General features: G+C 37.4%; 2 long non-coding RNA genes across 3 annotated transcripts in view; one reads left to right on the top strand and one right to left on the bottom strand.

Moving 5' to 3' along the window:
- The first annotated feature begins 9084 nt into the window (after positions 1-9084).
- LOC311432766 overlaps positions 9085-27118 on the top strand; it is a 123657-nt gene continuing 105623 nt past the window's right edge. For both annotated transcript variants that reach the window (XR_014690302.1, XR_014690303.1), the window contains exons 1-3: positions 9085-9105; positions 10312-10416; positions 24520-24613. This is a non-coding gene — a long non-coding RNA (uncharacterized lncRNA). The remainder of the gene's footprint in view (positions 9106-10311; positions 10417-24519; positions 24614-27118) is intronic.
- The window catches only part of LOC311432767, a 38983-nt gene continuing 24826 nt past the window's right edge, over positions 12962-27118 (bottom strand). Inside the window, exon 3 of the long non-coding RNA XR_014690304.1 lies at positions 12962-13065. This is a non-coding gene — a long non-coding RNA (uncharacterized lncRNA). The remainder of the gene's footprint in view (positions 13066-27118) is intronic.

The following is a 27118-nucleotide window of genomic DNA, read 5'->3' as shown; positions in this document are numbered from 1 at the left end:
ATATGTTAAGTGCATAGCAATACATGTGCTGTGACTTGCTCTTGTGAATGTTCTTCATCTGTAAAAAGGGTTAATATAGAAAAGAACTGGGGGCTTTAAGAAAAATGTTAGATCCTCCAAAAAACATTCCTACAATTTAGAAAGAAGTCTGTGTCTTAAACAAACAAACAAAAAACCTTCATGATGTAGAATAGAACACAGAAACAGATAACTTAATAAACAGAATAGTATTTACTAGTGAATAAGCTGATATCAATGAATACAAAGTTGATGTTTAAAGTCTTAGAAAATTGATAAAGGAAGCAAAAATCAGAAAAGGAAAAATCAATGGCTAGTACAGTTAAGGGCTGGGAAGTTATCGAAGTTTGTCACTTCTATAACAAAAAGAATCCTGAAAAATATTGTTGGTCTATTAATACAGGAGATGGTACTGGTATTGCTGACAAAAAATAAAATAAAAATTAAAAAAATGGCATAGAAGGAAAAAGAATTATTTGTCTATATTGGCGAAAAATCAGGCTAATGAATTTGTATCTTGTAATAATATTAAATACTTCCTATTTTCTTAGTAATTTAAGAAATGGTAAGGGAGAGTAGTTACTGTGTTTGGCTTTTATGAACTCATGACATATATCTGATATTTTAAGAAACTGAGGCTGAAGAACTTCTTCAAACACCGGTGATATTTATAAATGTGTCAGTCTGCTGGGAAAGTTTCAAAGGACAGCAAGATTTAAAATATTTTAAAATACTATTTAAGTACCATTTCTCAATGTTTAAAAGTTTACGTTACTTAATGCCTGACTTCAATACCAGGTGAATTTGTTAGAGTGTATCAATTAACAAATAAACAGGGTTAATAATGTAATTAATGTAGTCAGCATGGATTGGAAGCCTGGAAATCTTCTCAAAATCACTTTTTAAATAAGATTACAATTTTGTTTGATAGATTTCTCAAATGCATGTTGCTTAGTACCCAATGACATTTTGATGAAGATAGGAGAAAGGTACAAAATTATTATGCTTGATTACTAGGTTTCAAATTACAACTGTAAGTGAAAAATTGTTACCAGGCAGATACCTCTGTTGTGCTCCTGCAGGGATTAATTCCTGCCCCATTCTGGTTATGCTTATTCTGAAGAAAAAATTAAATTATTGCTAATAAAGGTTGCAGAGAGCTCAAGGTCTGGGAAAACACCAACTAAGAATAAGAAACCATACAGGCAGTTGGAAACAGGCAACTTATTTTGGAAGAAAGAATAGAAGCCAAGTATGCTGGAGGAGGGATTGTCCCAGGAGCAGTCACTCTGAAGACAACGAAGGGAGATATAGAATGATTGCTCCTGGGGTGAGTCCTTGGCAACAGCACTAACATGGTCTTTACATAAGCAGGAACACAGGCCCTGTATCAAGCATTTGTATGTTCATTTCAGGGATATTATATTCAGTTGTATTCCCAGTTCAGGGAGGATAAATTGGGGAAGTTTTAGGAAAAAGAAAAAAATTAACAAGTAAACCCAAATGCTGAAAGAGTTGGAAAACTTCATAACCCAAGGGGAACAACGTGGACTTCCTGCCTCCAGATAGGCTGTTCAGTTTTAAGACTGCTTGTGCGCTGACTATTCCATCTCTGTTGCAGGTTGAACCTGAACCTAAGATTATTGCATTAGAAAATAAATAACTAATATGAAAAGAAGATTGAAAGGAAAAAGGATTTCCTTTTAATTTAGAGAAAACCAAATTATGGCAAGTGAGGAATCCTACTTTGGTTTTAGGCTTATGACTCAGCCTCTGCTATGGCACTGCCTTATTGCTCCTCCCCAGCTGGTTACTTTGCTGGCAGAGGAACTGAAGTCAGTGTTGCAGGTATAACAGGCAGAATTAGGAAATAATTTTCTCTGCCACATACAGATATTGAGGGAACTACTGTATTGCAGAAGGCAGTGTTGTATCCTCTTTGGGATACAACAGTTGTCAGGCATCTGAAATACAGCCTCAAATTTTTGGCAGTTTTAGGAGAAGAATAATGGCCCTGTAATAGGGAAACCTGAACAGATCTTTGCACATCTGCTTTTATTACTTGGCTTTGCCCCAGATTTCTGGTGTACTTTTTGGATGAATCAGTTTGGGTATACTCATAGCATGCTCTGTAGTCTCAGCCCCAAAATGGAGTTCTGGAGCAGGAGGCAGAAAACCTGCACAGGGACTTCGTCTCTCTCTACACAATGTGAAGCAGCTAGTTACTACAGGTGATAAGAATTAAATGTATACTCACATGAAAACTGCAGATTAAATGCTGAGATGGCAGCTGTGCCAAAAGCAACAGTACTTTCAGAAAGCAGCTTGATCTGCATGGACTGTAAGCTTCCTTGCAAACATTGCCCATTGAGGTTTACTGTTCTACACAGCTCCTGAATAGCCTCTGTCCTGTCCACTAAATATACTTTTAAGTCACCCTAGAAAGTGTTTTGCAGGCATACACGTCTGTTTCTGACTGACCTTTTCATTGGACACATGCAGACTGAATTTTACGCAAAAGCTGCAAGTGAGCCTTTGAGTCCAGTCCTGTTCTTCACATCTAGGTGTGCTGTAACTCCGTTGCAAGTCCTGCAGCTCCTGTGTAGCCTGAAAATGAAGTTTTCACCACAAGCATTGCATTGCTAGGGACGTAAAAAAAAACAAAAAAGAATAAAATAAAAGGGAAGGAAATGAGAGTATGAAACTGATCAATGAGGAAGGAGAAGTTGCTTTTACCATATCATTTTTCTGACCATGACTGCATACCAACCCCGTCCCAAACACTGACTTCATATAGGAAGAGAAATATTTTTATTCATGAGTGAAAGGATTCATACACACCAAACAGCAGTTTTGCCAGAGGACTGGTGATTGTCATACAGCATGCAGTTCAAACCAGGAATCCCCCTGGGCTGGTGGGTTTGTCTAGTGTGGAGCTCTTTCCTTTTCTTCCCATTGTAAGCGTACCCTTAGGGCTCCTGCATGGCTTTGATTCTGGTCTTGTTTATGTTGGTGTAAATCAGGAGTAACTTAGCTCCCATCAGTGCAGTTCAGGTAAATGAGATCACACTCCAGCACATGGTATTTAGCCTCACTAATTCTGTTAAAAGAGCTACAAATGGGTCCTCATCTAGCTAAGCTTTTCACAGATCTTATGTTTTGTAGTTTCCATTTTCTTCTCCTAATAACTATTTTTTACTTAAAATGAAAGAGTTTTCATTTAAGATTGTGAAATGTGTTTTACAAACATCAGCGAACTAAGTTTCATAACATTCCTGTAATAGTGAGCTTCTTTAATCAGTATTATTGTACAACTACTACTTACCATCAAATATAACTCCCAGACCATAATTAAAAAAACAAACCAAAAAGCCTGTTAAGACAAGATTGAGTATACCGTATTAATTAAAAATGTCATCAGAATTCAAAGCAATATGTCTTATCTGCTTTACAGGAAACTTTTGAGAGAAAAGAAAAATAAACAAATATATTTCCTTGATATGGAACATACAGAAGAAATTTCAGATAGGAAGCAGACTTTGTGGATGGATTGGAGTGAGATTTAAAACTTAGTCTGCTGAGTTACAGTTCAGTTGTGGAGTTACTGCATTTTACAGTTGTCCCTGAGGGATTTTCTAAGATATTTAGAAATCTATCAGGAAATCAGGGAATTTAGTTTCCTCAGTGTTGGGAATCTGTGTCTATATAACAATTCAGTTGCAAAGTTTGTAACACCTCTGATTTTCCTGCTCTCTACTGTGCTGCCTTTCCTCCTGACAAGCAGTGACTTTTGGCATACTCTATGCTTTGTGGGCTGCTGTGAGGGGTTCATTCTTTGTGGATATACATGTCTTTCACAAGGTATATCCTCCTGTTGGTAGAGCAGAGACATTCTGGCTTGCAGCATGGGAACCCCTAGGCTTAAGGTATAGTGCAGGTAAACGTGCATAGGGATTCTGGCTCATCAAGGCAAATGAGATAATGACATGACCACAAGATAGTTCCCATGTGCATAGAAATGAAAATAATTCAATTTTCAGATAGAAAAATTGAGCTTTCAGACAGGTAGCTTTTGATGAAACCTTATCTCTCTCTCTATATATATAGATATTCTTTTTGCTGTGAACAACATTTTATGTTCCAAAAGTTGAGGGAAACATTTTCAGGAATGCTGAATTACAAGTCAATATATACCACTAATATGATGTCTACTGCAGCACTAAGGAGACTTTGGTACCAAGGTCTTAATTATTGATTCCTGTGAGCTCAGCTGGTGGTCCTTGGACCTTATTAAATGCTCCTCAGTTTTTCTTCATACTCTTATTCCCTGGAGCTATAGCTCAACTGTGTAACTTCTTCCAGTAGATGTCAATTGTTAATAAAATTTGTTGAATGATAAAGTTCAAGGTTGGATCATCCTTAAGACTAAGTCTTTTTAGCTTTCAGCACAGTCAATCATGTTGCACTTAGCTTGATTTGCTTTGCTTAAGGCTTTCTCAACAATCAGTTTGCATGGTGCTGTTGCTAACCCCAGTTCTAGCCCTGTGATGACCTTTCTCCAGCCCTGATTATTTATGTGTATCCTGCAGTTCACTGGGGAAGTGTGTGTTGGCTTCCAAACAAAGATTGCTGTCTATTATATACAACCTAAAAATACAACTGTGAACATGTGTAGGAGTTTGAAACATGATTTTTTTTTTTTCCCCCTGGAGTTTATTAACATCCTATTTTATTTATTTCAAAACCTACAAGATGGATGTTTTTACAAGTTTATTCTTCAAAAGTTGCTTTGATTATAACAACTGACAAACTGATAGGTGCAAAGTACAATTGATTACATTCATGGACTGTGTAAAACTGTTTAAATGATTGCGTTTGAGTATTGCCATCTTCACTGGAAACCTGAACTCAAAATGAGAAATGCCTGAGCTTTGGCAGTGATGTACATATGCTATACAAGTGTTGAAAAAATGAGTAGAGTTATGAGTGTTGGAAATGTCCTGTTTCCCAAAATCAAGTACTATTATGTGTCACAAATCCACAAATCTACTCATACAAAAAGCAACCCGTTTGTTAGTAAATCTACCTCTCTGCTCCATCTCTTTGCTATAATTTGTTTAGCCAGATTTCCTAAGAAGATGAGACTTATGTATTCATCCTCTCTGTGTATGCCTTTGTCTGTGTGTATACATGACAAGCATGTGTCTAGGTATTTTCTTGCTGTGATGCATGAAGAGGTAGATGATTTCACATGATTTTTTTGGCCAGAGAATAAAATAGTCATAACCAAATAATAAGTGGATAGGGAGAGGAAAGGGACAGACTGTGGTAGTGCCTTGGCACATTTCAAAGCTCTCCCATCATAGAAGACCAGGAAAATTGAAAGAGAAAATTTCTGAATGTCTCCATCATGCAGAAAGCTTCATCTGAAACTCATGGCTATCCCAACGTACATCAATCACGGCTGTGATGCTCTAATCTGCTAGGCTGTATTAATTTGGGGACTCACAGGATTGCTGCTTTTATCTTTTTGCCAATTAAGAGGTAACTCCACAAACTCAATGTTGACTAATCAGCTTTGGTTTCTTTTCCTTTAAAAGCAGTAAGAAAACCCTCTAATCAAAGACTGTGTGTTGATTGTTTGTTAGTGGAGTACTATGTATGAGAAAGACGAATAAACTTGTGTCTGTCTCTGCACCTTGCAGAAGGAGAGCTTTCTTCATTCCTCTGCAAGCCAAGATGAATCCCTTCTGTTTGGTGCTGCCATGCACGAGCAGAGGGACAGGATAAGACCAGTTCAACAAAAGGGCAATTTACTTGGAAATACAAATATATCTCATTGCTTCTACTCCATGGGTTCTTGTCTGGCCCTGTGAATTCCTGAAGTTTGCACTCATCTAACTCCCTAGACATTCATGGTAATGTTATGAAGTTCCTGTTATGCTCTAAAATGCCATATGCTATAATTTATTTTTTTCCACCACACCCATTCCCATGAATATCTGAGCACCTGGTCTGATGCAAAGTTGAAGCAGACAAAGCAAAACAATGCAGAAAGTGGTACCAAGAATGATAAGAGTGACAGTCAACATGTGAAATCCATACAAATGCCAAATGAATGCTCTCTCAGACCAGCTGCTCTGAGCAGGGAGTGCATGAAACAGTAGCAGGGTGGAGAAGTGAACTGAGGTTAGAGTCTAAGGCCAGTTGTACAGGAAGGATGGACAGAGGTGAAGGGGAGTTCAGAGGGCAGTGAGGTGATGTGAAGGAAAGAACAACTCCCAGTTGTAGAAAATTGCAGGGAGGAGGCCAAAAGAGAGCTATTCTCACAGACTGTAAATTGCTGTGCTATTATAGTAACTCGGATTAATAAATATTTATATTATAAAGCTGTCCAAAGGACTTGGATGTCACTGGGATGCACTCAGTCTCATTCTGACTTCCCAGTGAGATTCAGTGAGTTTATTGAAAGAAACTTGTGAGATCAGGACAGGCTCCAAGAACACAGGTCTTCTGGGCAAACTGCTTTGCTGTCTTCTTTTAGCAAACAGTAAACTCTTCTGGGCTCAACACAAACTCTAACAATATTCAGTGCTTTTCACAGTGCACTTCAGAAGAGGTTGGATACATAGAAGTGCACTATCTGATTCTCCAGGATTTACCGCAGGCTGCTACTGCACCCAACCTCTTAGAGGTGACCATCTCTTGTGCTTTCAGATGACATGACAGAAGGACCACAGTCCACCTCTGTCTTTCTAAAATGTCTGTGCCCACAAGGATGAGATTGGGTTAAAGAGATTTAGCAATTCATAGAATCAGAATTAAAATTGGAAGAGACCTCCAGAGGTCATCTATTCCAACTCAAAGCAAGCATAATTCAAATTTAAATCAGGTTGCTCAGTCCAGTCAAGTATCAAAAATCTCCCAGGAATGAGATTCTACCACACCCCTGGACCACCTCTTCCAGTACTTAATCACTCTCAGTCTGATTTTTTCTTCTTCTTCTTTTTCTTTTTTTTTTCTTTTTTCTTTTCCTGTTATGTCCAATTAGAACTTGTCTTGCTGCAACTTGTGACTGTTGCCTCTTGCTGAGCACCTCAGAGAAGAGTTTGGTTCCACCTTTGTGGTTACCCATTGTTCTGTAGCAGAAGACTGCAATTAGATTCTCCCATGTCCTTCTCTTCTCTACCTTGAACAAACATGTTCCACCAGCCTCTCCTTGAACGGTGTCTGCTCCAGCCCCCAACTAAATGGTATTTCTCAGGACTCTTTACAATTTGCAAAATATAACTCTTCTATTGTTAAGCCCCAAAATGGACACCTACGCAACCTCTCAAGTGCCAGGAAGAAGCGGTCATTCATTTGTCATTTTGGCTATGCTTTTTTTGCTAATAGTATGAAGTATCCTGTACGCTTTGCCCAGGCTTCTCTTGCAGAGTTGTTAGCTAGAAAGTCACTCCCCAGCCTGCACTGCTACAAGGGACATTTCCATCCCCATGGCAGAGCGGAAACTTTCCCTCAGCTGGTGCCAGTCCCATGCTTTCCCATTCCTTCATCCCTGCACACTGTTGAAGATATTAGTGTCAGCTCCCCTTTGGTTCAGGAACACAACCTGCAACCAGGAACACAACTAGCCTCTTTGACTTTGAACACAACCTCTTTGACTTTGAACTGTTGTTCACTACCTTTAGAATGTGATAGTGCATCCAAATTTTCATCTGCCCTGTTGTAGGTTACCCACTTGCTAGAGTGTGTCATGCTAATCTTTTGAGAAAGCCCTATAACCAGCTGAGAAAAAAAGAGAGGTCTGAAACAGAAAGCATTTTAGCCATAGTTTTCCTTCATCTTTGTGTAAAATTCTCAGAGATTATGGATCAGATTAAGAGTATCTCACCAAAACTACTCTTATATCTTATAATAATAATAAAAAAGCTTAGAATAAAAAAGCCCCCTTAGACAAAGTCTCTGGGAAAAAGTTGCCATGGTTCTTGAGTGAATAGGAACCCTTTGTAAGTGTATATTTCTGTCTTTCAATCTATACAATGCTTCAAAACAACTGACGGACAGTATATAGTTAACAAGAAATTCCTTACACTCTATCATATGTAGTAGCTTCCTCATGTGCATATACATATTTTTTTAAATGAAGGAAAATTAACAAAGCACAGAGTCTGTTTTCATTGCTTTTGCCCATTTAAGCCACTGAAATCTCAAGCAGCCAAAAACCTGTTGCCTTTCTGCAGTCCCTGGGGTGCAGAGGGCATCAAACAGTTCACACTCTGAAAGTCTACTGAAGTCACTTCATTTAAAATTCAACACAGTGTTTTCCCAGTTGGGCAAAAGGAGCAGTTGAATGCAGTGGTCAATCTGTAATTTAATTCTTTTCTACTTGAGCAAAATGAATGTTTCATAGCCATAACAGTGGCTGAAGGCTTAGAGGGACCTTGTCCAAGTGCAGCACAGGAGAGGGAAGTGCATCCTGATTCTGTCTGCTGTGAAATATACTTCAGACTTCCATTTCCAGCATTTGTCTCTTGTATATGTGAAAATAAACGAGATAAGACATGCTTATTTATGGAGATGAAATGCCCTCTGTTTCTGTAGCCAGAGGAATGCTCAATATATCAACAAACAAACAAACAAACAAACAAACAAAACCAACTTGCGAGATTCTAGATTATTTTCAGATAATTTCCATTGGGAACAAGTAAGTTCTCAGTTATTTTTTTTTTCCTTTTTTTTTTTTTTTTTTCCTAATAAAAGAGTTTCAGCAGCCATATAAAAACAACAACAACAAAAAAATATTAACACAAAAGTTCTGCAAGGTCTCAAGGAAAATCAGCTTACATGACCAGCTAATGGTTTGAGGCATGGGCTCTTGGCATGCAGTGCAGAAATGGTTAGCAGTAACAGCCTGGCTTATCAATTGGTGTCTTACATGATAGCTGACACAGTCTTACGGTCTTGCAAACACTCACAGACAAATAGTTTTGCTAATCTGAAGTTTTCTACTAACTTTCAGGGAAATGTGGACTTTCAGGGAAATGTGGACATGAAGACTACATGTGCTAATATTTGCAGTTAACAGTGAGTAAAGCAGATCCATACATTTTATGTTGAACCAAGATCTGTTTTCAAATATATTTTGCAGGCTGATGAAACAAATGACATTCTCATCTTGTAATTGTTCATTAACTCAAGGATGTGAAATAGTTCTGCATATCTGGTCTCTCTTCTCTCACCAGACATCCCCCCCATTCTTGTGTAAATAGCACAAGTTCATCCATCACTGTGTAATCAGGAGACTGTCAGGATCTACCAGCTAAAAATTTGTGAGTTCTTAGAATTTCATTTGAAATACAGAGAACTGTATTTGAAAAACAGCTGGAAAGAGACATGGAAAGAGATGTATTTCACTGAATAATTAGTTCTTGTTTTGCACCAGATTTTCCATTAATTTTTTCTTAATGATGTGGACTGTTTCTCTTCTGTGCTGTTCACATTTGGCCTGCTTTCAGTGAAGCTTATAAACAGGGGCAATTGCTGTAAATGAAATCTGGAAAACATATACAAATACATACAGGAAGAAAAAAATAATCTTGATACTATTAATCTCATTAAATTAATCTAACAGAAGTGGGTCTTATGTCATAGTTTTTTTTTGAATGTAGAGGATTTATTTAAACTAGTTTCCAAGGCCAGTTTTGATAGTTTTAAAAAATAAACTTTTTGTTTAAGAGAAATGTCAAGAAAGCCTGCTGTCCATTTCAATGTATGTTAACATTCCTGTGCTTGGGACCTCCCTGAACTCTCCTATTTTGCTGTTGACATTGCCTTTTTTGTGGGTAATGTCAGGCTTGCTTGTCCAGTCTCAGCTGTGTGACTAAGGCACTCATCATTATCCATTGTTTGAACAAGGTCTTGTTGTGTGCTCTGACTGATTGATTGCTTATTCTCAATAAACAAAGACTTGCACTCAAGGTCTTTGAAACATTTCTTGCTCCACTTATATGCACAGAAAGCCAACTGTGCCTCTCCACTATTTGCTTATTCAAATATATATATATATATATATATTTTTTTTTTTTTTCTCTTACAAAGAAAAAGGCCATCATGGCCATCTTACAAAGGAAGAGACAGGGTAGTCAGGAGGAAGTATTATTTTTCTAGCCCTATTGTGCCCTATTGTATCTTTCTGTTTAAACTACAGTGTTTTTTTTTTTTTTTTTTTTTTTTTTTAACTGAAGTCATAGTACTAGATATTACATTAGTGAACTCGATTTTTTTCTGAAGTAGGATAAAGTGAAATTCCAGTGATGCTAGAAGATGAGAAGCACTGAAAACCATTGTGTTCCCAGGAAAAAGAGTCCCCAGTTGCACAGTGGACATCAGTAATAGGTAATGCTCAGCTCACAGCTTTGGTTGGGAACAGTATCACTTGTGAATATAAACCTTTTGCAGGTGATTTTAGCTAATAGCCTTTGCATATGCTTCCTCCTTCATTGACATAATGGATTAACATAAGCAGTTTTAAAAATATCCTAATACTACAGTGTCAGACTGACTGTTAAGTTTGCTCTGCTGTCATTAAAAAAGCCCTCCTGCATTATGATTATTTTTTTCAGTCACCCTTGCCATTTAATATCTTGAATATATGAACAATAACAGCTGAGTAAAAGTTTCAACGTATAGTCCAATGGAAAGATGTAATCTGGTGGTGCAAATCTGCTATCATTTTACTAGGAAGGGGAAAGAGAAATCTCTTACAGGTTGCTGACATTTTGTAAGGTAGTAATGAGACTGCTGTGCAGACAGAAAACAACACAACAGTCTCTTCTCCTGTATGCATTGTTTACTACTACAGTATTCCTGTGCAAGGAGGAAAATTGCCTCAGAAAGGAAAGGTCCACAAAACTCCTTGAAATAAAATTAATGATTTCACTCTAAAGGGGGACCTTATATGTCTTGTATATACGCATATGGCAAGTTTTATGTTTATTTATTTATTTATTTATTTATTTATTTATTTATTTTAAACTAACCATACAAAATCTAGTACTTATCCCTATCTATTTGAATAACATTCTCTACCCATCCCCTCCTACTCTCTTTATTAGGATTGAATTGGGGTGGGGAGGGATGAATGATACTTTATTGTCCCCCTCTCCTCCTTTTTTTTTTTTTTCCCTTTGAGTGGTCATAAGTAAAGTTTTATTATTTACAGAAGTGTCAAGGTTGATCCACACCTATAATGCTGTGTACATAAAAATACACATGCAAGTTCACTTGTCCTTCTGCATTGATTCCGCATAATAGTAAACAGCCAATTTATTCTTATGCTTACAATAGTTAAATCATTTATTCTTTTGAAAACTTCATTACAAACATCACTTGGTCATTTTTCCAGGTTCTGCATATCATTAGTATTTGGGAGAAAATATTTATCTTGAAAAGTTAATTGAAACAGCAGATTGGAGTCTTCCACTTGTACAGGTAGAACGCTCGTAGAGAGATATCGGACTTGCATCAAATCAGAGTGTGAGAGAGAAAAGTGAGGCTCTATCTTTCCTGTCTGTGAATAGCGACTAGTACTCAAAAGGCTAATTCAGGAGGAACATTTATTCATGGCTGACTGTAACTGGGCCACTATATCAAACATAATTACAGACCAGTAGCTGTAAAAACTGTACATAGCAGTGCACTGGAAAACTGAAAACATTCTAATAGGAATGGAGCCACTAACTTTGTAATTTTAAGAAATGAATAGTAATCCTCATGTAATCCTTTTTAATGATAAAGTGTTGGCATCCACTCCCTACTCTGCCTCCTTCTCCCCAGTATTAAACATTATTTGATAAGTACTGATCCAACCTTGAGGATTCTATGATTCTGTGATGCCCTATTCCTACTGCCCGTATTGCTGGAAATGACAGTACTGCTCCATGCCTGTCAGAAGGTTTCTGACTTTTCTACACGGGGCTGTTTGTCTTTCTGCATTCTTATGCTTTGTCCATTCCCAGTACATTTTCACCTTAGTAATTCTCAGTATCTAGTAAATAGGTAATTTCAGTTGCTATGACAAGGCCCTTACACTTTATCCACTTCCATGCTGCTTGTATATAAATATGTAAACAATGCACAGTCTCCTTATGACCCTCACTCCATTTTTTTTTAGACTTGTCAGAGAGACTGCTGTTTTTGAGTAATTATTTTGACTGAATAATCACTTTGCCTCTAGAGACAGACTCTGCTAATCTCATTTCCATTTAGTCTTTGCATCCTGTGGGTTGCACACAGCATCCTGCCTTCCAGATACACATTAACTGATATAACTAACATCTCCTGCATCTGGATTATTACATTATTATTATTATTTTTTTCATGTGCAATACAGAGTTTTGAAATTCTTTTTGTGGGAGTGTATAAGCTTTCCAACACATATACACATATGCTGCTAACCATCTGTGTGAGAAGACAAAGTAGCAGGAGGTAGTCAGGCTCCTGAGAGTTTTACCTTGCAGTCTTGCATTAGCCCTTGAAACTTACCCTGATGGTGGAAGTCCCAGTATGCTGAGTGAGTGATAATTTTGGCCATAATCTTTATTCAGAAGATTATCAATCTTCTAGATATCAGTCATAAGTTATCTTGTACATAATGTTTAATATTTTTATTTTTATTCAGTATTCCCTTAGATATTATTGTAGAATGTGGGAAACATCTGATGTAACAGTAGCATTTCTTGTTATACAATACAAGATGTAGTGCAAGCTTTTTAGAATCTATGGACATTGGTGAGGGTTAAGTACTTTTCTTACCTTGAAGTTAATGTTAAATGAGAGTTTAATGACATTGATGAATGAAGGACAGAAACAGTCAGCAGTAGTATAGATTCTCTGTCCTAAGGGGAATGCACTAGGTCTAAAAATATATCAGGATACTTAGCTTCTTGTCGCTGTGAGTCTTCATTGGGTCCACCTTCATCCAGCTTCTTCAGGTGTGATTTATTGAGAGTGGGAAAATTCAGATAAGCAGCAACTGCCCAGTAACTAGGAAAGAAATGGGTCAATCTGTATTAGATTTTAGTCAGTTGAAATGAAAGTGATAGAGAATCAGTTTTCCTAGTAAGTTCTTCCAGTTTTTATGATTACAGTTGCAAACAGTGAAGTTACTGAAGAGCCATATCATTCTTCAGTTTTTTTAACTTTAAGGGTTAATGAGTGAACAGATGTGAAAGATTAGATGTAGCTGAGAACAGCATGCCGATGGAAGAAAATACTCTCTTATTACAGTCAGTCTTTTATTGAGAGATAACAGAAGAAATCACCTTCCCCAATAGAAGGGTTTTAAATTATTATTTTTTTCCCAGTATAATTTATTATTTTCATAATTACCAGTTCTTGAATGATTATCTGAGAAAGAGGCTGGTTTTTGCCATATGATTTACTGAATAAATACCCATATATCAGGGTATAATATAACTTGAGCATCCTCCACTCTTTATAGTGTCAGAGAAGAATAAGAACCAGCCTTTTTGGCCTAGGGTAAATTTGCATCTAATTGGCATCATATTTTACTGGAAGGGCTTGGCCTTAGTCACAATGGAAAGATGTATTTTTGTAATCAGCAGTGGTAGCAGTCCTTACTTGGTAAGTCATAGTATTCTCCAGGCAACATTCTTTCTGTTCTGTAAGGGTATATTTTTATTTTATTTTATTTTATTTTATTTTATTTTATTTTATTTTATTTTATTTTATTTTATTTTATTTTAATTTTATTTTATTTTACTCAGAAGATACCAAAACTGGCTGCAGCATTTGGTCAATTTCCTCAGCCTGTGGAAAAAAATATGCCAATATACTTGAGTAATGAGAAGGGATTCAAACCCAATCTAAAATTGTTCAGGTGTTCAGAACTGGGATGATCAAAGATAAAAAGGCATATGAATTTAGGTGAATAACTGTTTAACATGAGAAAAAATTAGTAGAAAAAAAGGACTTATAAATTGCAGAGACAAGTTCGTGTAATCATGAGTTTTCAGTGCTAGTTTTCTTTAGGTTTGCTGGGAAAAAAAGGAATGTGATACAGAAATCAATATTTTTCTCAAAGTGATAAGAATGTAGTTTACACTGACAAGGTTTTCAAGGCTCAGTTGAATGGTCTCTCTTTGACCTCATGAAACCCTTGATACGTGCACACAAGTAACTTCAGCAGCCGGTGCCAGTGGCCAACCCAGCCCAGGTGTACGTGAGTGCAGTTTTGCAAGTAGGCACATAGAATTACAATCATATCTCTGAACCTTAATTGCCTCATAGAAAATAAACACTCCTAGTTATGTGATCTCCCCCAGTGCCAGGATAATACAAATCAAGAAGATCTGTGATAAGACCCTGCTTTTAATGAAAAAAGATTGTATTTCTCCTTAAGTCCCTCTGAGTCTTTGACTTGACTGGGGGGAGAGAGGCAACTAAATTAAATAGAGTTTGAGCAGCAAGAAAATTAAAGGGCCTCCTAGGACCTCTGTTAGGATCAGGGTTTGAAAAGCTTTGAGATTATGATGCTAAAATCTTCACTCAAGCTACCACTGTGGGCTGGGGCTGCTTAGTGCCCTTTGAGAGATGCTGAGCACCTGCTAATGCTCTGAATTTTGGGATGAGTTCCTGAGGTTGAGCCTCCTGCATTTTCTCTTGAGAGAAGCCAAACGTGGGCACCATGTCAAGACTGTGCGTTTCTGTCCTGCTAGTGGGACATTACACTGTGTAACAGAGTATACATTTCAATATTAATTTCTGTGGTACTTGTCTGAAGAAGTACTTATCCCAGACAGCTGAGACATGGGAAAGGTTGCTTTACAGAAGTGGTACCAAGAAGAAAGCTGTAATCCATGCCTAAGTATTGTGAAAGATCTCACTCACCTATGCCAAAGTGCTAACACTTACTGTGGTTTTATCCACTTCATAGCAGTTGCCATTTGCAAAAGTTCAGAACTGGTTAGACCTCTTTTCCACCTCTACATGAGACAACGGGATTGTTTTAATAATCTAAAGGTTTAAAACAAACACGCTGTTTTCAGGAGGACCATTTGCTTTTAGCAACCAGCAAATCTCCCACTCCAAACCTGAGAATTGCTGTTTGCTGTGGGAAGCCCAGTTCTTATGGCCATGTGGGACGTGCCACAGGACTCCAGTCTCCTGTGCCAAGGTGCTGGGTGGCCTCCACTCTTTCAGCATTCATCTGTGTGCCATAGATCTTTTTGCCCACAGCTTCAGGACTGTGTTGCCCAGCCAGGTGGGAGGAAAGCAATGAAGGTGACCAGTCCTCTCTGAGAGGGGATGGGGGTGGTGGTGGGAGGAGGAGAGATGACAGGTAGGGAGCTCCCAAGCAAAGAGCCTGTTCTCGTTCAGTACACAAAAGTGAAACATGTTGAAAGATTAAGAACAAAAGGGACAAAACAATCTGTGCTTTGCCTGCATACCTTCTCTCGGAGGTTAATACTATAGTTGCTGGGAGTTTTTATCAGATTCCTGGTTAGCGGGAAATTACCTTTTTATATTTACGTTTGTTAATAGGTAATATTATGTGGTTGTGGCCTTTGAGAGAACTTATAATGTGCCTACCGTTCAAATAAGGGTATTAATGTAGAATTCTTAAATGTTGGTTAATGAACCAACAGAAGGCCCAAGTTTCAAATGCAGAAGCAGGCAGCTGCTGTGACTGCAAAAATGAATATGCTGTCCTGCAGGTACTACCTTGCTTTGAGAGTTATTTTCAAAGATTAGCTGATCTCTAGTTATAACCAGAGATCAGTTTGCATATTCACAGTCACTGAATGCATATTTCCATGTACAGGAATATTCAAGCCTAACTTCCAAAGATGACATAACTTTTTAAATACAATCTGAATCCCACCATATTTAGAATATAGAAAAAAAAAAGGAAGAAAAAAATCTTACCTTCTAGAGATGCTACAGACAACTCTTCCTTGTAAATAATATACATGTATGTATATAACTGTACAATCAGACAACTCCTTCAATATGTGCGTTCTAATGATTTCTCTGTGCCTTTTTGTTTGCTACTTGGAAATTCTGTGAACCTTCTTATGGGGTGACATTGCTTTCCCTGTGGGTTCCTGTAAGTTGTACAATAACTCTACCTACTGCCTTTCAGTGGCTGTCAGCAGGAAGCTGGACAGAAAGCATTTATTTAGCAAATGTGAACAACTGGAGAATTTTGTTTGCAAGGCTGATGGGACCTGCCACAATTTACTGAGAAAATAACAGTTCTTTGCCCCCACTAAGTAGATCTACCTTGAAGCTCCCTGACATTAATAAAAGATGAGATCAAGCTCTCTAATGTCCTTCTCTTTTTCCAGCTACAGGTATAAGGTTTGGAAAATGAGGCATGAGTAATACTTGCTGTAATTTGCTTTAAGAGTTGTAGAAGAACAGGGGAGAAGAGAAATTGTCCTGCTGTTAATGTGTGTAAAAACTAAAATTTAAAATGTAGTGAAAGACTTACTCATTAGCCAAATATTATTGCATTATGTTTTCTTTTCTGGAAGGAAAGTAATAGAAACCCAGCTGTTCATTTGAATTTAAAAAGTTTGGAAGATAAAACTATAATGAAATATTTAATCTGAAAACAATGTTGAGGAGAACTTTTTTTCGGTGTGCGAATGGAAATTGGGAGAAAGTCACTGAAAAGATCTTGTTTCCAAAATGGGTAGAGTAGATGTTATTTCAACAAATTTACTGACAGTTTATGAAGTTCTAGGAGCAGAAATAGCTGGTGCTCAGTTAAGCCCAGACTGACAGCTGTTTTAGGAATTCTTTATCTCAACAAGTTTAGGAAATTTCTCTTTCCTCCTCATTTAGCCACATGGGGCTAAAAGCGTTAAATATCAATGCTGGAAAAAGAATAAATGCATCTTTGCAGAGTTTATTTATAAAGACTTTACTGTTTTGTTATTCACTGGGAAATTATGAGTTTCTTGCTAGTTCACTGGTTGCTTACTTCCCTTTGTTGCTCTGGATTGGCTGTGGTTAGATGCACAATCTTTTTCTCTGCAAGGCAAAGGTATACCCAACAGCTGTAAAATGTTTTTGCTTTTTGGTTTAAAGGGAGCCTATGAAAACTTCATGTTTATTTTGTGCACATTTTCCTCCTACAATATTTCTAGTATTCAAGTGAATAAATGGAATTTAAGGTTTATTTATTTATTTGTTTATTTATTTATTTTAAGGGTGAGTTTACCTCTGGTTTGACTAAACGTGATACAGATGTGAAAATGCAGGATGCCCATCGCCTTGACATCTGCATTATTTAAAGCATTTTTGACAAACGTCAGATGCCTTTGTAGGTCATAAAGAAACTTGACACCAGGTGAAAATAGTGTTTCACTATATGAGTTTGGAGCTGAACCCAAAGTTCTTGGGCTTTGGGCTATTACTTGAACAATAGTAATATTTCATCTTTTGTCTTCCATATCTGTATTGTTAACAAAACCTATACCTTTGCTCTTTATTATATGTGCTACCATTGCAGTGGCATGTATATGGAACCTTTGGGTGCCCTCTTATTTACAAATATAAACATTATTTTTCTCTTGTGAGTGAATTTGTCATATCCTGGTTATGTACATTCAAGAGTAGGCTTCTTAGCATTTTCACTTCATATGAAGAGGGTTAATTATGAACTAGACTATGGATCTCAAACACATCAGCAAGCTAAGTAGCTGGTGACTGCTGCAATCAGTTAACTGCAAGGAAATGAAACAGGACTTATTTACATTTAGAGTGATGCCTGAGTTCTTAATCACCTCAGAGCATTTAAAAATTAACTTTACTACCAACAGCTCAAGAGGCATAATGAACCCCAGGAGGGAGTTTTCTTCTCTTTCATTTTCATTGAAGCCATCTATTCATTTACATCAGACTACACTCTCTCCAGTCTGTTTGCCTGCTAAAACCTCAAAAGTTTCCTTATTTCATTTTCTTAAATAACTTGTGGTTCATTTGGTATGCTTCATCATAAATTAGTATTAAAACTGTGGAAGAACTCTTGGTAACTACTGGAGTACAAGCAGTCACAAATTCTTTAAGGACAAATAAAATCAAACATATTAATATTTTGTTGTTAGATTGTAGATGCATATTATCTATGTATAAAAAAGGCAACAAATTAATTATCATCTTCATGCTTTCTGCACTTAGAAGCTGTAGAAGCACATTTTATGATTTTATACATGGACATTCTCATGCTTCAGGAAGAAGGCTACAGTATAATCAAATAAAGAGCTAACAGCCAGACCAGTAATGACATTTGACAATTGGCAATTTAGAAGATGGAAGCAAAGATATTGAAACTACTACAAATTCTCCAAGCTTTTCACCATAACTTTGTTTTGTCTTGACTCTTATTTGCCCTGAATCCCCTAATAGGAGCAATCCTTTCATAATATACTCAGCCAACCCATTATTTCTATATACTTTTTTTTTTTTTTTTCCATTGCTACAAATATGAAGCACTAACGCCTCCAAAAGTGGTCAGTTCCCTTGGGAAAGGTCTCAGCTATGAGGGGAAAAAATCTTGCCTTTGGAATTTTCCCTTTAAGGTTTGAACTATTTTCCTGGACTATTTACAGCTGAAGTGAAGGTGATATTTTGAGAGACAACAGTAATGAAGAGTAACTCAGCAATCCAGCAAAACTTAATAGGGGTGAAGCATAGTGCAGAACCTTTTTTTTTTTTTTTTTTTTTTTTTTTACTTTTTTTGTTTTCTTTCTTTCTATCAGCTATTTAGTGGGCAAATTTAATTTAAGTGTTTATACACCTATTAAGATAAACAGAAGTGTTAGTAGTACAGATTATTTCCTTTTATTTATTTTTTAATATATATAAGAGTTAACATGGCAGTTGTAGTAAACATTAAATACATAGTTACAGTAAATATATATGTGTTTACTTAAAAAAGTTATGCACATGGCTCTTTTAATATTTTCCCCATTCCCAGCTCCTTTAATGAAATGTTAGTTATAGATCTAATAAACTTGTAAATGAATCCATTGTGACAGCCTTTGTCACCTGTATTTTTACAATGGAATTAGTATATGGCACTGTAATCTCAGTTCCCTAGTTGTTTAGGCCTCTTATGGAATACGGTCATGAAACCATAACATGGTGTTACAGGAAACAGCTGCAGTCTGGGGGATATTTGAAGCAGGGTGGCTGTTGGAGAGGGTAGCCCTGCTCTGGCAGCTTCCTTCTTCCTTCTGATGGTTGTGCCAGCTCTGCACCCCCTGAATATAGTGGGATTGCAGAGCTGACATTTAGGGAAAATAAGCAGTGGTAACACTCGCATAGCCTGAGCTGGACATGAGGGCCAAGAAGGGGAAGGAGAAGGTAGGGTCTGTTTCTGATGGTGATTATGTTATTGTATTATGTATTATATTAATACATGTCAGACTGTGGCCTTGCTGGAGGAAAAGAATGTACAGTTGCAGTTGAGGGGAAATGCTTTTTTTAGGTAACCTAGACACTTGTAAGGAAAGAGTATTTATGAAAAAACTAAAGTTCAGTCTTGTAAATCTTTTTCCTCAGTTGTAAAGGTAAAAATTCCTTTAAAAATCTCTTTATCATTTTACTGAGATGATAAATACTCAGACTGGGAGATGGATGGATTTTTCTGTGTGCTGTCCTGGGAAAATAGAGGACTGCTGGGAGCTGTCACCCCATGGGAGGCTGGCACAATATCTACCTGCTTTTCTGGTGATGCTTGAGGGACGTTTTTTTTTTTTTTTCCTGAGGTTATATAGCTAATATAGCTCTTTTTCTGTGTAGGAAATTGAATATGACATGTGGTGAGAATGGGGTCTAATATTGCTTCAGCTCTCTGTTTTGTGTAAGAATGTAAAAGTTCCTTATAATGGTTTAAAACAAAAGGGCATTGTTATATGTAACAGTGCTATGATATATCAAATCTGTAAAATGATTCTCAGGCAACTCTCAGGATGGACCTTGTTGTCTATTGGATTTGATATTCACTCAAAATTAATAGCTATTTACATGCTGATTTTTCCTAAACTCCAGGGTTTCTGTAAAAACTTATTTAGAATACAACGAGATGCAACTTATCATTTAAAAAAAAAAAATCATTTACAGCTGAGTGAAACCATTTTATTTCTCAACTATTTTCTTATCCTATTTTAACCTACCACTTTTTTTTTTTTTTTTTTTTTTTTTTACATAATACTGGATATATTTCCCATGCTATGAGCCTTGACCAATTGTAGAAATATCTAAAATTATGTTTTGAAATATAAATAAATGTTAATACATCAATACAACAAAAAACATTAATATATGTTTTTATTTTACAGTTTTAATGAATTTTGCTATAGATAGCTGTGCATCAAATCTGACAGGGCTGAAGGAGCGAGCAGGCTTCCATCCTGCATCTAATGCTGTGTGAGCAGCCCTCTTGCCACTACCCCCAAAAGGTAGTGCTCACCTCTGCTATCAGTTTCTGGCTAAAAGCTCTAAGGAGAGAATTTCTTACCTTTCATATTCTTCAGCTGTTTGTTTTCATCACTTTTTTTTTTTTTTTTCCTTCAGAGTGTATATTTACTTATTTATTTATTTTTTCCTCACTAGAAAGCATAAACTCTCTCTGGGGTTTATCTCAATTTTTCTTTGTAAGGCCATTTATATTTTCACCTAGATGTTAATTTGCTGAGTGAGAGGAACAGCAGATCTGTCTGCCAGTTCAGCCAAATTCTTTCCAAACATTTACCCTGTAAAAGGTTTTGATGCAAAACAATATATTTGAAACAGTTTTCTTGGTATCATTTCATAGGTTAGTTTTTCTGGCTGGTGTTACTTGTAGCCTGGGGTGCCTGAATCCCTTCTGATTTAGTTTCAAATGAATCCTGATATAAATGTCTTCAGGGCTCCTACCAAGCAGGAGACGATGACTTTACTGGTCTTTATTTCAGCCAAACCCTTTTAAAGCAGTTTTATTGTTTTGACAACTTGTGAAATTGGTTTTGAAGGATTTGTAATATACAATAAAACACTATACTCATTCAAAACATTAACTTCTTCAGTAAATCTTTTATTTTTAAACACACACTTTCATTGGTATATAGATATTATTTGACTCTGACCAGTGGTGGAGATCATAAGACCATGTTAACACAAAAGTTCTATGCCCCAGGTTCTACTTATTTGAGGACATTGCAGTGGAAAAAAAATGGTGTAACTTTGTGTATAATTAATGTAAAATAACAAATTGCTAAGAATGAATTATCAGTGTGCAAACAGAATTGTTTGGATCCAGGTACTCCTCAGGCACTGTCAGCAGAAATTTTGCTGAAACTCTAATTCCTGAGTGTTGTCTGCTATTGCAGATTTAGTGTCCTGCTTTACATTGTTTGTGCTGAAGGAACTAGAATAAGGCTGCTTGGCAGCTGACTCCTTTGGGAATCCCTGCTAAAATGAAATGTATATTTCATAAGGCCATCCCAGGGAGCAAAATTTTAAACAAACATACATTTTAAATGAGTAAGCAATTGTCTACTGGGAAACTGTATAGAGCTTTATTTTTGGATGTATGTGCTCATCTCACAGTGTAGAGAATTACAATCACAATCCACAAATAGAGGAGAACAGGCTAGTTAATGCTTAATATCCCTCTAAAGACAGCCTTGCAAACTAAATTAGTAAACTCTATAGAAAGGACATTCTCTGCATAAGGTGTCAAAGCTCTGCCAACACTGGAGAATATTTTATTGCAATGTAAACCCTATAATGGATCTGGTTGAGTTTTCCTTGAGAGCACTTTTGGATGGGAGTTACATACAGTTACTTGATACAGTATATCAGGAATGTTTGGGGATATTGATATGTATTTGTGTGGCACAGTTCCTGTAGTCATAGTTCAACTGATCAAGGTTAGTTTATTTAAGGTTTGTTGGAGACTAGACACAATGGATGTGTTTAATCTCTTGTGAATTTAGTTAAATATGGGGTAGGTGTCTACACCTAAGCTGGTATATTCTAGGCTGTCCTTACTGTTGGTGGGAGAAGTGGATTATTTGGGAATGTATTCAGATAGTTTATTTTAGATCTCTGTTTAGGATGAGGTGTCAACTTATCTACATTGTCTATGTACATACTCATTGTTGTCTACATTGACTATGCAGAGTCTAGGAAAGCCAGTTCAAACCCAGATGTCTGTTTCCAGATGAAGTCATGGGAATCCTAGCAATGCTGACTATCAAGACATTTATTTTCCTTTGTGAAAAAAATATGCATTTATATTTTTAATATTAGTAATTTGATAGAATTCAGTTTGGATTTATATGTTTATGTGGAAAGATAGGACCTGCATGATAAACAAATAAAATGTTATGAATTATTCAATGTTTTTCTCTTTATTCACTTCTATATTTCAAGAAAGCCATAATAAAGGCATTTACATATATGTATATATATATGTTTGGAAAAAAAAATTTGAAACGTGAACAGAGTGATTTCTTTGTTGCTTTTTTACACTCTAATTCAAGTGTGCTGCATGATACCTTTCTGAACTGATTGCATCAGTCTAGAAGAATAGATTGTTGAATACACCAAGGAACAGAAGTAAAATAGAGAAAAGTGTCTTCAGATCTGGACCCTTCATCCTTTTAAATCCTCTTGCATTTTCAGAAAGCACTGAGATCTTACATCCCCTCTACAAGAAATAGCCACATTAAAATTAACAGCACTCAAAGACAAGATAGAGGATGACTGCAAAGATTTTAAGGTAGACAGCACAGCACATCCTGTACTCATAAGTACATTTAAAACTGCTCAGCAAGTCACAGTGTGGGGTAGTTTGATTCTTTGTTAAAAAGAATAAGGAATTGTACCTGCTTTATACATATAAGTGGGCTTTATCATTAACAACAAGAGGCCTCCTTCAAGGCATTTATGGTATCAAATGTATTAATTCCTCCGTCCTTGCCTTGCACTGCATGGTGAGTAGGAATTAGATGCAATCAAGAGTGAGCTCTTCTGGGGCTTATTTTAGTCTCCCTTTCACCACACAGTGGCTTGGACTACTGACTTCTCTGTGCAGCAGGTCCTCATGCAATTTGGTAAGGGACTGAAAACAAAGGGGGGAATTGGAGGAAAAACATGTGGAAAAGATAAGGGTTTTACAGCATCTCAATTTTACAAGCTTTTCTTATCCTGCATTCTGTACTTCTTACATTACTTATATCAATACAGAAAAATATATAATATATGTATATATAAAATATATACAGGAAAGGATCAATCCCAATTGCAACAAGTCAGTATAAAAGTAGAAAATTCAGTAAAAAATTAGATGTCACTTTTTTTTTTCTTTCCCATGGCAGGAGAAAGGAGTCAGTATTTAAAGTATGTACAAATGCAAAAAAGTCAATACACTCAGTATGATTAGAATTCAGCCCCACTTCTCAGTATGACGTTGGACAGGCCATTCAACTTTGGGCATGCAAACTTGTCATAGAAACTGCAAAGGTAGAAGACAACTGATAGTACAGGGCTGACTGAGCACAAGGAATAAGAGAAATTTTTTATTGGATAATTCCTATTTTCCTGACACTTAGTTTCTTTTTCTCCCCCTACCCTCCTATTTAAATATATATATATATATATTACAAATTTTCAACTGCAGATTAATGGAATATTCAGGTGGACAATGGATGAAGGTCAAAATAAAAAGTCATTCTTGTTTACACACTACAGTCAGATTTTACAACTCTTTCTTGTATTTGTGTTTGTTGCACTTGTGTAAGAGAGAGGTGTGAAGGGTAGCTGTAGGTAAGCATGGATACATTAATGCTGACCACTACATGTAGTGTAAAATTCATGTTGAACTCAAGGTATACAATGCATTTTCAGTATACCAATCTATTTCATTTTTTTCTCATATGGGAACTAACTAAATTTAGCATTTTTAACTATAAAGAATCCATGTAGGTCACCAGATGTTAGATCTCCCTTCTCCCCTTGTACCGTCTTTTATTTCTGAGCAACATGACAGTAACGTGAGACCATGACAGCTTTCATGAAACATATACTTTAGTGAAGAAAAACAGAGTATGAAATTTCTGATCAGTCCTCTGAGGGACTGTTTTTGCATTGATAGTGTATTACAAATGATAGACTACATCATAAACTAACAAAGCCATGTCTGCTTACTTCCAGCTAATGGTGCCAAACAAAATTTTCAGTGGTAGTACTTTGAATTGTTAATTATACTGAAATTGTGCTGAAATTCTTGACCTAAATATTTATGAGGGTATTGGTTCTGTAGTACTCTACATTGATGCCCTGCAATCTGTCCATGTAACCAGGTGTAAACACAATTATTCACATGCTCCCAGAGACAGTGGCAGTGCCCAGGAGAGAAGTATCAGACCCTGCAACTTGGGGGTTTATCTCTTTCTGTGTTTCATTTTCCCTCTGCAGATCAAACATTCCCTGAAGTGTGGTAGAAGACAGGAAGAATGACACTTTCTAATTTGAATTTCAGAACACACCTAAACCACATTCTGATCTCCAGGTAAGTGTCTGTGAGCTATACTTGGCTTTGACACTTGTTAAAACTTAATCACATATCTTTTTGGTGCCAAGCTACTGTACACAGACCAAAGAGTGGCATATGTGTATGCATGTGCATGTGTTTAGGGGGTGGGGTTGGGAAGGGAATATTTTATTTGTTTGTACAGAAGATGTGAAGGGAACACTGGAAAATATGAGATCAGCTTATGAAAAAGGAGGAAAGATTTAGTCGCAACTGAAAACCTGAAACTACAGGTGTCTTGATGCAGTTGTTCTAAATGAGGTCTCAAGAAGGAAACATCTGGGAACATGTAATGTACTAATTTAGATCAGGCATTATTTTTATATATTCACTCTTTTCCTTCTCCCCCCAGACTGCTTTTTAAAAATACCCTCAGGCATGTTGTTGGCTATATCAAAGTCCTTAAGCAGTAACTGTCAGCTATAAAGAGGAAGGAAAACAAATAGTGTATTCAAAATGTCAGTAACTACTAAACAGGTTCTCTTTGTGAAGATCTGGGTATCTCTGAAGTAGTTTGGAATCCAAACCTGTACTGTGAAATGTGATTTTAACCATGTAATGGGTACATATGTTGACCAGTGACTCTATTGTTTTAGATGCCTCATCATAACTGTGAGCATGAAGACTGCAAAGTATTTCCTGTGCTGTTACCTATGATAAAATAAACAAGTTCATTTCAGTCAGGGCTGGATTTCTTTTGGAGGTGTTTGAGCTTTTGAGTTTTGTCAGCCAGAACACTTATGGGAGATTTGTTTTGCATGGTCTTGCTCAAATACTGTATATGTCAAAAGAATGTGCTAAAGGGGTTATGGTGAGATAAACACCTATGTTGGTTCTGATGCAAGATCATCTCACTGTTTTACATATCAGATTGAGACACAGTCTGGTCAACCAAAATTTAGAAGTCTGAATTCCTCATAGAGTCAGTGGAAAGGGGTGAGCACCTCTGAAGAGTGACTTGTGCAAACTGTCAAGTGGGAGGTTATGAGTATGTACCGTTGTGTTTGTCTGCAGCCTAAATATATCTGATGAACAATACTTCTATCAGTTTCATTTTATGTTTACTAATAGCAATGCCAACTGGAATATTTTAGGTACGTGGCTTAAAGCAAAAAAATGAAATAATTCCCAGGAAAACATTATTAATTATATTACATTATTATATATTACAGGATTATATATATAAATATATTACAGGATTACATTATTAATTATATTACATATTAAAGATAACAACGTTTCTATAAATACATCAACACAAAAAGGAGGACTAAGGAGAATCTCCATCCTTTACTGGATGCGGGGGGAAACTTAGTTACAAGAGATGAGGAAAAGGCGGAGGTGCTCAATGCCTTCTTTGCCTCAGTCTTTAGCGGCAATACCGGATGTTCTCTGGATACCCAGTACCCTGAGCTGGTGGAAGGGGATGGGGAGCAGGATGTGGCCCTCATTATCCATGAAGAACTGGTTGGTGACCTACTACGGCACTTAGATGTGCACAAGTCGATGGGGCCAGATGGGATCCACCCAAGGGTACTGAGGGAACTGGCAGAGGAGCTGGCCAAGCCGCTGTCCATCATTTATCAACAGTCCTGGCTATCGGGGGAGGTCCCAATCGACTGGCGGCTAGCAAACGTGACGCCCATCTACAAGAAGGGCCGGAGGGCAGACCCAGGAAACTACAGGCCTGTCAGTTTGACCTCAGTGCCAGGGAAGCTCATGGAGCAGATCCTCCTGAGAGTCATCATGCAGCACTTGAAGGGGAAGCAGGCGATCAGGCCCAGTCAGCATGGCTTTATGAAAGGCAGGTCATGCTTGACGAACCTGATCTCCTTCTATGACAGAGTGACGTGCTGGGTGGATGAGGGAAAGGCTGTGCATGTGGTCTACCTTGACTTCAGCAAGGCTTTTGACACCGTCTCCCACAGCATTCTCCTCAAGAAACTGGCTGCTCTTGGCTTGGACTGGCGCACGCTTCGTTGGGTTAGAAACTGGCTGGATAGCCGGGCCCAAAGAGTCGTGGTGAATGGAGCCAAGTCCAGTTGGAGGCCAGTCACTAGTGGCGTCCCCCAGGGCTCGGTGCTGGGGCCGGTCCTCTTTAATATCTTCATCGATGATCTGGACGAGGGCATCGAGTGCACCCTCAGTAAGTTCGCAGATGACACCAAGTTAGGTGCGTGTGTCGATCTGCTTGAGGGTAGGAAAGCTCTGCAGGAGGATCTGGATAGGCTGGACCGATGGGCTGAGGTCAACTGCATGAAGTTTAACAAGGCCAAGTGCCGGGTCCTGCACCTGGGGCGCAATAACCCCAAGCAGAGCTACAGGCTGGGAGAGGAATGGTTGGAAAGCTGCCAGGCAGAGAAGGACCTGGGAGTGATGGTGGATAGTCGGCTGAATATGAGCCAGCAGTGTGCTCAGGTGGCCAAGAAGGCCAACGGCATCCTGGCTTGTATTAGGAACAGCGTGACCAGCAGGGCTAGGGAG

Source organism: Aythya ferina (assembly GCF_964211825.1).
Source record: "Aythya ferina genome assembly, chromosome: 2".
NCBI lineage: Eukaryota > Metazoa > Chordata > Aves > Anseriformes > Anatidae > Aythya > Aythya ferina.
The sequence above is the reverse complement of the archived record's forward strand: the minus strand, read 5'-3'. Positions and strand labels throughout refer to the sequence as shown.